Genomic DNA, 14,568 nt, shown 5'->3' with positions numbered 1-14,568 from the left:
CAGGTTTAATGGTATTTTATAACAGAGTTGTTTTTTTAAATGTTAAATAAGTCAGTTAATAGGTTTGTTGAATGATATGTCACATGTTTATTCTCAGTTAGAGTAGTTCTTAGGTTGTAATCCTTATCAGACCAGCCAATTTGGGATTTATTTTCTATAATATGCATTAATTTATCCAACTTTGTTTTAACTCAGGAATGGATTGAAATAGAGACTTCATTTACAATGTAGCTGAACGAAGGAGTAAAAGGTCCTAGACACAAGAAACAACAATGAGCTCACCCCAACATCAAGAAGAAATAAAAACCTTAAGATTAATTGAAGTATTAAAATAAAAAGGTTCATATTAGCAAAAACAGGAACATCTGGAAGTAAAATGTCATGTAATCAAGGATTTAAAGTTCCCAAGTATTTTGCAAGATTAATAGATAGAAAATAAAAGATAAGTATTTAGTCTTTGTTCAAAAGTTGGAGCAGTCCTTCACTCTCACACTGGATTTATGTCATGCACCTGCACAAGGGATGGAAAGCACAGGATACAACAACATAGTTTTTACTGTTTTTGGCCTTATTGATTGACTTGTCTTTCGTGTTTGGGCTTTTTATTACGTTTTCATTTTATGTTTATTATATCAACATACTAATGTGATGAGTGCGATGTAGACGTACAAGAGTTGCTTCCTCTGCTGTGATGGTTTTTGACTGAGCAGCCCAGTGAACATTTAGAATAGAAGTCTTTATCGTCATTGCACTAATACAACAGGAGATACTCCAAAGGTGCACATCATATTTCACATGGTTAGGGAGAAAAACAACACACACATCCATGCACATCCACATGTTAAAATTAAAATTGATGTAGAACATCATGACACCATATTAGAAATTGATGTAAGGACATCATAAGACAACAATAACGGGATTCGATGAACATCAAACTGTCATTTTGATGCAGGTCTTGTGGATTCCTGCTGCCGTGTGAGAAAAACAAAAGTGTACACAGTCTTTCGTTGCTCTGATAGAAGTGATACAGTTTGTTAACTTGCCTTAAGTGACGTCACTTGACAGGAAGTGAGCTCCATGGCCCCGCTCCTCATCTCAGCTTGAGTGCAGCAGTTTGCGACGACATAAACCACCGTTGGCATCACACACTTGTGTCTCTGACTCCGACTGAACTCTCATTGTGGGCGATGTAGGCACCGGGTTTTGACAAGGAAGGAGAATGGTGTAATTACAGACAATGTCTCTTCAGTGCAGCGTTAAATCGGTGGAGGACTCATTTAAATGTCATTGTTAAACAGCACAGCCGCTGAGGTTTACAGTAATTTTAGCACAGCAGCGTCTCTCCTGGGCTGCATGGGGCTGACGGTGCGTCATAGCTATTCTCAATCACTGCTGGCCACAGCCTCCAGTGGCTTGTTGCTTAAATGAAAACAGAGTAGTGAGTTATTTGCTGTCCTAATGAGCTCTAATAAAAAATAAATAAAAGCGGGACCCATATAGCATGGGTGACCACCGTCACTAACACCATTTCCACCACCCCTTCTCATCTTCTCCTACACACACACGTACACACATACACACAAACACACCCTCTGTACTTGACTGCATCTGCTGCAGCAGGATCCCATCGGCGATCCGGTTTCAGCCCGCCTGGCCGGGGTCTTGCATTAGTGGCGTAGGAGAGCTGTGAACAGGGAGTATCAGATGCTGTAATATGGAAATTCCTCTGTAATGCAGAGGCTGCGGGATTGTGCGATTACTTAATTCATTTAGCTGAGTAAATGTTACTGGTCTGCCAAAGCACAGAGGGGGATGTGGAGTTAGAGTGTGTGTGTGTGTGTGTGGGAGTGGATTTGTCTTAGGGAGAGATGGCAGCGCCGAGAGCGTTAGCCTGTGTTTGAGCATGTAATGGCACGCATGTGTGGTTGCGGGTGCGTGTGGGTGTGTGTCACGGGTAGGTGGGAGTACAAATGGGGCCTCAGTAACAACAGGTCGGGTTTAAGGCTCCGGTTTTATGCGTCCAGGGAACAAACCATTAAGAAAGAGCTGGGAGCCCACCAGGCCCACCGCTCCTCCCGTAGCTACCCACATGACCTATCCCAGACGCTGATTTGTGGCTCCTGACACTTTAATTCATTGGAAAACACAAGTCAGGACCCAGGAGTTAAGTAAGTCCATTAACACTATGCAGAAGTAATGCTTTCCAGTGCAGTGCCAGTCCTGCCACCCAGTGTGATCAAGCATGCGGGCCCAGTGATTTCACAGTGGGTGAATATTTTCCTGGAAGTTTCCCACTGAAGCCGCTGACAACATGATATAAAACTATTGTATTTTTATGTGAACTTATCAACAGTAAATAATCATTTTATGATGACACTTGATTCCTCTGCCAATTTTAATAATCAATGAATGAATGAATGAACGACCAGGCCATCATGCGTTTGCTGCTGTGTGGCGGCGGGCGGCTGCTATAATGAAATAAATGGATTAAACGGGTTCACATGCAGATAAGTGATGTAAACAGTGCAACAAAGGACACATAAAAGATTCAGATTCTGCTTTACATGCTCCATCTGACGTATTGGTAATATTTTTCTTGGATGTGCAGTAGGTTTTATACGAGTTGTGTAGTGTAAGAAATACCCAACTGTTGAATGGGTACCATATGTATGGATCTGAATGGACTTCAACATTTTTATTATGAAGTCAATATGGAAAATGCATCAGTAACACAGTGCATCATATATAGGGCTAAACAGGTAATATATAATAGTTAGATTTTGTTCTTCCTGTTTTCCATCATGGCTCAGTTTCTATAACTTAATTTTCACTGGATGCCTGTTGACAGTGTGCAGGAATTCAACACTTTGTTTTACCTTTAAACTGAGTAATGAAGATGAGATTTTCCACCTCATTCAATCTCTGTCTAGATTTTCAACACAATACGGAGTCACAGTGAGATTTTTATCAGCTGTTGTATTCACTGAATCCATCATCTCCCTGAGGGGCGTCTCTCAAAAAATGATTTCATTGTCCTCTAATCCATTATGTGGAGCGACGATGTCAGCTGAGCTGTAAATGACTCAAAACACAGCTGCTGGGGAATGGAAAACGTGGAGCCAAATTCAACTCTTAGCGAAATGGAAAAAAGGTGGAGTCAAAAAAAGCTGTTAAAACTATCTGACAGATTCGCCACGCTCTGCAATGTGGAACAGAATTATTAATTTGGGAGCTGGGCCTGTTAAATCTATCATTCCATTATTCTTACCGGGATCCAAAGGACATTCGCAGCCTCCAGTTCAGGAGTGAGCGAGTCCGATCTGTTGTTTTAACAGTTTAAAGTCGGTTTATCTTCCATTTTAAGACGAGGAAGTGTTTACCACACTGTGCAGCCTGCTGTCTGCTGGAAACTTTGCAGTGCCACCCCATGGACGCTCGGTAAACTCTCTGTATTTCTGCACATCCTCATGTTTTAATAGCATCTCCCCTCTTCCTCCTCCTCCTCCTCCTCATCATCATCACCATGAAGGCATCCAGTCACATTGCGTCAGAGACACTTAATCTGCGGTTTTAAGTTTGTACAATCTTGCGCACAGTTTGTATTTTTACACTTCAGTACTGGATTTAATCACCGTTGGCATTCACCCTCTGTCGCTTTGTTTGTCCTCTTCCTCATCATTATCATCATCATCATTTTTAAAGAAGCGGTTTTTCCTTTTTATAGGCTGGAAGACTGAGTAGAAGACCCACAAGGTTCAATTTATTCATCCATTAAATCATGGAAATTACAGAGCTCGCATCCTAATGAAAGAGAGAAGGTTCTTGCAGGAAATAGAGCCAGATATCTGTCTAAGTCTTAGTTATTCTTCATTCACTGAAGTTTACCTAGAAATATTTTGACAGTGATGACGATGATGGTGATGATACTGTGACTGTGAGGAGGTTTTTGGCAAAACTGAGGCAACAATAGACTTTTTGGATCATGCCCAGTAAATAAAAGTTGGCAAAAGATAAAATACTAACACAAATATTTATCCAGAGTGTGGCTGGGGGACAATTATACTAGATTAACTAGTTTTATTCTACCAACTGTCTCAAACACAACACAAAGACGTTCAAATAAATATCGGATGGAAAAAAAGACCAAACAATTTTATATTAATTTGTTAAATATTGACTATTAGATTGATGATTGATGATGTCACTTTACCGTTACAGAAGTGGCTACGCACTTATTCCCCCCTGTTGAAAATAGAAGGACTTCAACGAACAAGTTTCTTTGTAGCATATTTTGCACAGATGAGTTAAAACTAAATCTTTGCACAGGAGGAACAAAAATATCAGTTTTTGTTGAGGCTATTTATACGGTAACCAGTGACAACAGAGTTCATTTGGCAGTGTTGAGGTTTAACAGTCATTATTCCCTTTAAGTATTTTCAGTTTTGAAATGGGAACATGACACAATCAACAAATCAGGTTTTGATTTGATTTGTCAATATTGTTTTTGTCTTGTGTGTTAATCTCCATAGTCTTTTTCTACTAAAACTGTGGGACCTGTAGTGTTAAACTTTAACAACCAGTGCTCACAGATGTCTCTGAAATCCATCAGGGCTGAAATCTAAAGGATTATTACTTTAAGTCTATTTACCTCTGTCTTTCCTCCGTGGATTTATCGTATTCCTTTGGGCTCTGAGCCTGTAACTGGACCTGTTTTAACATAATGACAAACTTATGAGACTTTTAAAAAAAAATTTAAAAAAATAAAATCTTTTTTTATGGAATATTGCAAACCATGTCTGAAAAATCTCTGCCAGCAGCATTTAATAAATCCTGGAAAATAAAAGGAAATTGAAATACTATGTAGACAGAATAAGTAATAAATCTAATGAACGTTTGTCTGCAGAACTGATTTTTAAAGACTGCGTTTACTCTGCCAGCCTAAGCTCCTGAAACTGGCTCTAAAGCCTCCAGGCAGCACTGGCCCGGTGGCTGTTCACTTTCAGGCTAGGCTCGAAGAAAAAAAAAAACCCAGAGCGTCTTGACTGTGTGTTGTGGTTCAGGCCGAGAGGTTGTGGGGTCTCACAGCAGTGCCAGCGGGAATCACAGGGGGCACAGGAGCCTTGGAGGTCCTGGTTTTACTGCGCAGCAGTTCACAACTTACACCCCAGCCCCCGCTCTGCCACGACTGTAGTTTGTCACTTGCAGATTTATATTCCTCTCTATTAAAGCTCCTTTACAAGCCCACCGAGAATCCTGGAGATGTAGAGAGGGAGAGGGAGTGGGAAACATAAGGAGAGGCATGAAATGAAAGAATAAAGCAAGTGAGACACCAGGAACAAAGCAGAGTTTAATGGCTGTGAGAGAGCCGGGGAAAGTGTGTGTCAGTGCCAGTTCAACATAATGTAGAGCGTGAGCCTCTCGGATCCATTTAGTGGCAGGCCAATCAGTGTGGGACTAAATCACTGATGTCTAAAGGAGGGAAGCAGTGAAGCTGTGACAGACAGTCCACCTGAGAAAGTGAAGAACACACTGAGACTGAAAAAGGTCTGAGGGAGTGAACTACTGATCTCTGGAGCAACACTGATTGTTTATAGGTGAAGTTTCATATAGATATAAATATTCCTAAACAGTATAAAGCCAACTGAATTCTCAAATAGAAACAGCTGTGGAGCCCCAAAATCAGACAAAAGACACTCACCCCTGCTCGTAACATAGATTTGTGAATGATGGAAATGGGACATGTTCCTTGTGGGGAAAATAGATAAAAGTTTAAATGTGCTAATGCTAACACCAAGTGATAAGAAAATAAAGGAATTGAAAAGTAGAATCAGCCAGGGAAAGATGAGGGATCAAGACTGTAAGATGGAAAAAGTTTTGCATCCTATGAAAGTTTCACTAGATCAAGTTGATGTGGTGTAAAGAATGGCAGGCTGACATAACGATCTCCCACCCACTCTGATTACTTCCCCACATTCAATTGCTTTAACACGACAGGACGATCCATCAAAAATAAGGAGAAGCAAAATATAAATCAAGAAAAGTATTAAGAGATCTCAGGAAAGCAAAAGGTGAAGTACAGATGCAATGAGTGTGACAACGATGTTAATGTAACCCCTACCTCAGATGGCCTTGAATAAACTGAAGCTACTGTAGTTCACTGGCTAATGTACAGAACAACATTAAGGCAGTTTTTTATCAGGCCCTGGTAAAGATCAGGGAAGATTTGAAATGAGTTAAGTGAAGCAGCATGAGGCCAAAATTGAGGAATCCAGCTTCGAACTTGAAGAGGCACACCTGGATCAATGTAAATAAAAGTGAAAGACTTGGAATTGCTGTCTCTGCAAAAATAAAATCCACATTTACAGATTTCTGAAAGGTGAAGGTAATTTTTTGGGGGGGTGGGGGAGTCAAAGCTGGCGATATTGACCAAAAAATGTTTTCAAATGCAGCGCTGTCACCAAGATCTGGGCCTGCAACTGTTTTGCAATGCTCCTCCAAGATCCTCAGCGATTAATTTTATGGAGAGCAAAACCAAAGACCTCCCGGTTCTGTGGTCTCGCAAGACAAAAAACCTGGACTTCAACCATGACTTCCTGTCTGAAATATTCAGGAAAAGTATAGAAAGTGATGGCAATGGACGAGTAGTGAAGGAAAGGGAGTGTCTGGTTTCAGATCCTGCCACCCGCCAAGCTCAAGGTGTTTCCACCATGGACCTTGACTCCATAACGACAGATGAAGAACCCAGCCCAACTCCAAAACCACTAGACTAAACACTTAAGACTAAAGATAATAAATATCTAATATCACGAATATATAATGGGCTGCAAATCTCCGAAAATTATTCTTCTTTCAGGTCAAACAAGAAATATTTGAAGGAATCGGTCCTGGAGATATTGGATCATGATTGGAACAATATCTTTGAGGGTCGATCTCCGATTGTGGCCTGAATTTTCCTACAGGAACATAATACGGTATTTCCAAAATTGTGGGGTTTTCAGGGACAGGATGAATGTGTGGGAAGCCAATTGCAGATCATTTTCATAATTTTGGGACTGCCCTCTGTAATCCTTTCATATTGGCAAGGAGATTGCCAAAGAAATAAGGAACCATTTTTCGGAGCAGAAGTTGTTTCCTCTTTTCTCGCTTTCTACCTGGGAACAGTTCCAGGCAAACTCACGGCCCAGGATGAATATCTTCCCCAAAGTACTTTTGGCTCCGAGTAAGGAAGTCATCACACGGGAGTGGCTGCAGGCAAACCCACCATCAAAGGAGGACCGGATCGTAATTGTCAGTGACATAGACTGTTTGGAGAACCTGGCTTTTTCCATCTGATCAATATATTAAACACTGGAAAGAAGAGAGAAAAAAAACAAGAAAAACAAACGAGGATCATGGGATCTAGTCCATTCAACCGAAAAACACTGTTCTGTACTAATGTGTGGCCCAAAACACCAATAAAAAGAAACAGCCAAAAAAAAAAGAAACTCATCCTCTTCTGGTCCTTTAAGCTGGCATCACATTTCCTGGCTCTTACATCGTATCTATGGGAGCAGTCATCAAACCAATCATAATATCGCTGATTCTCTCTCTCAATCCATCGAGGTGCTGAGGTTTTCCATTATTACTCCTCACTGTCCAGGACCCAGAGATTAGATTTTCAAATGAAGAGTCGCACCAGCCTCCCTCCTCCTTCACAATACGCAGTAAATTAAGTCTAACTCTCGGATAGCGAAATGAAGTTTAATTTATGTAGGTTTCTGTGCTCGCTTGAAGTAAGGAGTATCCACACCCTCGTAAAATCACTCTGGGAGCTTTTCACAATCCTGTTTTTTCCATCCTGTTAAGTCATTTTTCAATGGTGTGATACATCTCTCTGCCTTTTGAGACTGTTGTGTAAGAAAGAAGCTTTTTTTTCTTCGTTCAGAGCTGATGTCTTTGCTCACTTTTGGATTAATGGATCCACTGTTTTGCCTTTTTAAAGACCTGAGCAAATGTATGTGTGTAATACATAGTATATTGCAGGTACAACCTAAAATTCAAAGCCCAAAGACAAGTCTTTTGCTTTGGGCAGAAAAATGTAGTTTAGTTTAGTTTAGCTTTTCACATACGATTGTTTCAGTTTGAAAAAAAAAAGCACCTTAGCTGGAATCTGTAGTGATTTGAAACTCTGCACATACGGTAAACTTGTCTCTGAAATTATGTAAATGCGGGTACAGTCTCGCTCGCCTGTGGATATAATGTTATGACAGTTGGTTTCACTTTTGTTTTTAATGTGCCAGAACATTTATTGTTATGGTTCAGAAGCTTGTCCTTTCACAGTGTTGTGGAACAAGCCTATGATAATTCAGAAAAGGCAAATACTACTTAACTAACTAATATTAATAATGATAAAAATAAGTAGAGGTAATACCCATTTTCCACTCCTATAACAATATACTACACTATAATGTTGTTGTATGCAACTTTAAGAGCATTTTAATTGTTGATTATCTAAATAATTTGCATTAATCAACAATAACATCATAATGGAGTTATGTTTTATATTATTTTATACCATTTATTATGTTTATGTGGCAGCCTCCACTTACTGATGCCCTCGGGAGTTGTTACCAAGTATAGCCTATATCTGCTTACAGCTGAACTATAATCTGTGTCAAGCAATTTATTAGATGTCTGTTCGTCTATAAAGGCTAGAATGAGAGATTTACTCCTCCCAGCTTCTCTCAAGTCATAATTTGACCTTCTTGTTTGAAATTGTGGTAAATACTTGATTATTTTTATTCAGCAAACATCAGATTATTCTTGTTTGAAATTGTGGTAAATACTTGATTATTTTTATTCAGCAAACATCAGATTATTCTAATTTCTGGCACTGTGCTCACCATAAAGGAACAAATTTACATGTTGCAGACATAACAGTGATGTTCAGTAGAAGTCAGTGCAGTGCTTCCTCTGGGCACTAGGGGGCGGTGTGTCCCTTTTCTACCTACCAGTCATTGCCAAGCACTCAGTCACAGGCCTGTTGTTGCTCTCTCTTTCTGTGCAGGAGATTAACGAGAGGTGTATAAATTCACAATGCATCACTGCTGCCTATGTGAACTGAGAAAGAGAGGGAGGAGGACACGAGCCGCATGCATATGGACCCGAGGCGAACCGAACATATGGAGGGGAGGCGTCTCTTCATCTCTTCTCTTCCTCCTCTATACTTCTTCTTTCACTCCCTTGCTCCCTATATGCCCTTCCTTCCTCTTGAAGCCAGCCACCTGCATTATGACAAAAAAATCTGCATCGGTGTCCAAAGGGCAGGCGATGGCGCTTGTTGAGTCCAGACTTTTAACAGCATGTGCACACACACACACACACACACAAAAAAAGCCTTAGAAATAGGCAGGTTGCGTAGGAACGGCGCGTGAGACATGTTTCACAAAAAGCTCAGGCTTGTCGGCTGAGTCACGTCAGACCCTTTTTCCCCTAAATTCCTGCAGCCTTTCAGCCTCGGCCCTGTCGCGATCCGAGACAGCCCGCTGAATCATGGCGTCTAAAGATAGATGCTCATTTGCAGCAACAGCATGGGTCAAGCGGTGCAGGATAAAGGTGAATCAAAAGTCACGCTGGGGAGTTAAAAAGTTCAACAGCCTGTTTTGCAAAGCAGAAGAGGCAGGGCAATATGGCTGTCTTGTCCTCCCACCCCGGCCCTCCTGAGAAATGGTGTTTGTCAGAGTAATAAAGCTGTCCCATAACCCCATAACCTCTGTGATATTCATGATCCAAAGTTTGTGCCTCACTAGACAGGTTGATAAGTGTCGGACCGCGGCCTGTTCCCAGGCTCAACCATAACATGTACGTTGTCTACCTGGGTTTCCATGGGACGAGCTAGTCCAGACTCCCAACATCCCACGGCCGGCTTGTTAAAACACGATCCTCATTGGTTCACAGAGAGCTGCGCTGCTCTGTTTACTGATGTCACAGGCTGGACCCAGCCCATAATAGGCAATGGCTCATCTCAACATTACGGCCTGTTTATAAGCGAGGTGAAAAATGACACTTTTATTGCCCGTTACCGCGTCCCTATGTCCTGCCGTGCCCCGGGCCTGTCCTGCCTTTGTCCTGAATATCAGTGGAGCACTTCAGAGAGGGAAGAAGTCAACAAGGAGACAGAGGAGAGGTGCACAAAAGAAGGAGGGGGGAGAGGGGAGGGTATGTGGACAATGACAGCTTTAATGCAGCATCTCATAAACATGCGTTAATCAGAGCAGAGGGCTGGTACAAGTGCTGCAGAAGAGAGGGGACAAGACGGAGAGACCGGTGGACAGGTGATTCATCCCTGATCAAGTTGTGTCTCATCCATAGTCAATGTGGTTTTAACAAGAGCCGACGCGCACAGCTTCAGCAACAACAAGCAGCAGCAGCAGCAACAAGACTGTCAGTCAAACAACCCTCAAAATAAATGACACCTGTTAGTGACACCTGAATTTACCAACTTTGATCTCAACAAGGAAAAAAAATGTCTCAAAGTCTAATGTCGGTGTTTAAAAAAATGTTATTGCACCCAGCGATGGAAAGAAATATCAGCATAAACAGTCTATTAATCAGTTTGATTAGGTTTTTAATAATTAATTAATCACATTGACTCACTTTTCAAGAGGGTATTCCAAACATTAATCAGTGTCACCTTCTTAAATGCTTAGATGACTTGATATTTTTTTTTGTTGGAGCAGGATTAAGATTGAAAAAATAAGTATTAGAAGTATTTTACATTAAATTCCAGTTCTGCTCTGACGTCTAACCACTAATATTTGATATTTAGTCTAATTAAATCAAATGGCGACAAAACCTGAAGCTCTTTTATACTTGGTGTTAAAAGATCAAAATGACTCAAATTTACAATTGTAATGGATTAAAATCTGGTTAAATTAAACTAAAATAGTGTTCACACTGTCAGGTCATGCAACTTTTTCCCAAATAAAGTATTGAATACACTTAATTAGAGGTTAATTGAAATCTTACATGTATGTTTTTGAAACACAAAACTGTTCATATTGAACTGAAGTGTTTTAGAGTAAGAGGAGTCATTCATTATGTCATGGAGAAACAAGCATAAAGCAGCAGCTTCAGAGGAATCTGAGGGTGTTTTTACTGCAACTGCATTTGCACTAAGAGCTCATAATTATGCATCAGTTACACTGGAAATATGAGATAAAAATCTGCGGATTAACATCCACAGTGGAAATTAATAAGACCGTGTCCACAGCTTCCTCCGGTGTCCAGCAGAGAGCAGCAGTCTCCTCCTGCACGCCTCTTACAGTATGTGTTGCTGCAGGGAGCTTCAGCAGCCCCACTGAGAAGCTCTGTTGTGTTATCACAGTTTGTGCTATTTATAAAAGTCCTGATTCAGCTCCACCGATGCCTCCATTCTCAAAAAAAAAAAAAAAAAAAAGGACCTAAAGGAACAATGGATGTTCAAAGTCACTCGTGGAGTCGGTCCTGTGTAGAAACTACAGTTTACAGACATTTCACCGCCACAGCTGATGATGCTTTATTATCAAAAAACAAAAACAAAAAATCTGGGTTTCATTAAATTGCTGTATTGGTGCAATGTGGTGTTGATGTGTCACCCGTCTTTGCGCTGTGTGTGAGCTTGGGTTGCCCTCCTGCTGCTGTGGGGGAGTCGCAGCGAGGTGAAAAGGTTTAGGACCACACAGGGCCATGAATGAGTGTGGGGAGAAAAAAGGCCTCTGTTGTTTATTTTGTAACGATTATAGTCTCCCTCCGCGATTCTGTTTGATTTTTATAGACAATTACAAAACAGACAAACCAAAAATCTGTTTTTCTTTTCCCCTCATGTCAAACCATGTCTGTCCACATTGGACCTAATATCATTTTTCTATCTCAGCTGTGATTCATTGAACTATTTTCCACTACACATCTGATGCAATTGTGTGTTTTTCTTCTATTCAACAAACCCTATGCTGCTTTAGATATTCACTAGTGTGACAAATGTGCTGCTGACAGTCATTCTCAACAAAAAAAAATGAATTTAGCACTAACCAGTGGGTTTGTAGCTGAAAAAAGCACAGACATGAGCATCAGATATAGATGAGCACATGAACACACTTTCATGGTGGGGGGGCGGGGCGGGGTTTGTAACTTCACTCACCTGGACAGTCAGTTGTGTTATTCTACACTCTGAGTGTGGACTTCAGGAACATTTGTAAACTCTTGTGCTTTCAGATGTGGTCAGACCAGCGACAGATAATGAGGAAGAAAAAAAAAAAACAGCCCTTGGGCACAGAAAGGTAAAAGCCCCCACCCTCCCGCTGTACAGGACCCCCAGCTATACTGATGATGCAACCCTTTCGTGGCCGTTTTGTGTGTCTTTGTGTACATTTTGTGTCTTTTTGTGGTAGATTTCATAGTGATTATAGTTGCTTTATCTCTTTCTGCTTGTTTTTACATCTCTTTGTTGTCACATTGTGTGTTTTTGTCTCCTTGTGGTTGTTTTTGAGTCACTTTTTGGTTGTTTTTGTGTCTTTCTTAACTCTCTGTGATTTTTCAAGGGAGAAACATTAACAGTCGCTTTATACAGAGGCTTTTGACCCCAGCCGCCTCATCAGTAGCAACATACTACTACATCCGTGGGTTAGACAAGGCTCGGCACAAATTAGTGTTGAGCATAGTGACCTTTACAGACCCACATCTCTTCTTCTTGAAGGCAAGATGAGAAGAAAACAAGATCTGTTTGTTAGTTCAGTCTCAGATTTGATCTGTAGAATTTAGCACTCCATGTTCCTGATTTCCAAGATTTCCATCTCTAAATTTTTATGCTTTTCTCAAAACCGGTTGAATTTTCGGTCCAATAGTTACGGAAAGAGTCTAATCTGTTTCATCGCTGTCTAAGTTTAGATTTACAGTATTTTGAGGCTCACCTTCTGCACCACATCTGAGGCTGTTTTGGAAACGTCCTCTGCAGCCTACACACACACACACACGCATGGAGTCACACTTTCACTCACAATTATTTTCCATGTCTCACTTCTTTGCTTTTGTGTTTATCTTCTTGCTTTTTCCTCTTTGTGATGCCACATTGGGTGTCTTTAGTCCTTAGGGAGCGGTCTTACATTTCTATGTTTCTTTTTTTTATTATCTGTACAGATCAAGAAAATAAAGACCCGAGCAGGCGCACTAGTATGAGGCTGTGTCTCTAATTCAGTCTAAAAGAAGAGACGCGTTCTCATATCTATTCAAGGACAGACTTTTGAATGAGGTTCCGGTTACCATGGAAAAAATTTACCTCTGTCCCACAACCAAAAATGAAGCCTGCAGCAACTTAATACAGCGACAGCATGCGTCGATGCCAGACAACATACCACGTTACAGCGTGTCATTCTCAAAACGGGGGTAGCCTCCATCAAAATAACAAAAGGGCTGTGAATACGGATACATTTCCTGCCGCCGCCGAGCACGTATCAAATAGGTAGATGGGCTGTGTTGACAACAAGGAGAGCCTACTTTCATCATCCTGCTGGTTTTCAGGCTTCAAGATATTTTAGCCTGTGTAATTGAGTGGCGTGGCTGGTTTATTAAACTCTGCAGCTGTTGTTTGTGAAGACACCTAGGAAACAGAGGTAATTGATGGACCTATTGAGTTACACTCGCTGCATATGAAACCGCAGCGGCCCAGAAAGTCAAGGATACTAATATGAGCTCAAGTTTGCTCCTTAGCTCACTGTCTGTAAACAGAACAGTTAGTGTGACGAGCTGAGTTACTACAAGCTGTTATGAGCTGTTGCACCCATTTGTGCGCGCTCATGTGCATATACTGTACACATGTGCACACATGTACTACACCCATGCATGCCTGACCAAAAGGTCAGACTATTAATACTTAGATTCTTGGACTTGAAGTGTTTCCTGAATAACAAGCTGAGCGTTGAATTTTTCTCAGCACAGCGAGCAAATCTTATTAAACTCCCACTTGGAACAATTATGATGCACTTAACACTTAAAGGAGGAGGTGTTGAAGACACAGCGCCGCCGCGTCGTGTCCACCATCACGAATATGTGAGTCATCCATGATGATTAAGGTGAAACCGAAACTTCTGATTCAAATTATTTAAATAGATTTCATCGTCGCTTCTAATAATCTAAAGGTTATCTAAACCCATAGAGGTACGGTTTCAATACCTCTCTCATGTCCGGGTGTTACAGTACATATGGAATTAGAGCCTAGAGGCGGGTGGATATAGCTTAGCTCAGCATTAACACCGAAAACACCCTGTTGAACATTAAACGTATCTACAAACACCTCTAAATGTCACTAATTAACATGTTGGTCATATCTGATTAGTCTGAATTAGAGCACAAACCGACTGTCTTTGGAGTGAGGAGCAGCCTAGTACATCTGTGTAGCGCCTACATTCACAGGCTAAGAGCTTAAATTTATAGTATCTTTAATATACAGTGTAAAAGAGGATAAAGGATTTGACTTTCGGGGAAAATGTGATGCACTGTTATCTATTATGTTGTGTTAAAAAGTAACAGCCTTCAGTGGTAAAAAAGTCCGTC

General features: G+C 40.9%; 1 long non-coding RNA gene across 1 annotated transcript in view; it reads left to right on the top strand.

The window, feature by feature from the left end:
• Positions 1-14,568, top strand: part of LOC146961503 (uncharacterized) — a 61,476-nt gene that overhangs the window by 35,035 nt on the left and 11,873 nt on the right. The window lies entirely within an intron of this gene.

The sequence above is a fragment of the Trachurus japonicus genome, chromosome 24 (genome assembly GCF_045865225.1).
Source record: "Trachurus japonicus isolate A0001 chromosome 24, Traja_1.0".
Lineage (NCBI taxonomy): Eukaryota > Metazoa > Chordata > Actinopteri > Carangiformes > Carangidae > Trachurus > Trachurus japonicus.
Note: the sequence above shows the minus strand (reverse complement) of the source record. Positions and strands in the feature narration are given on the sequence as shown.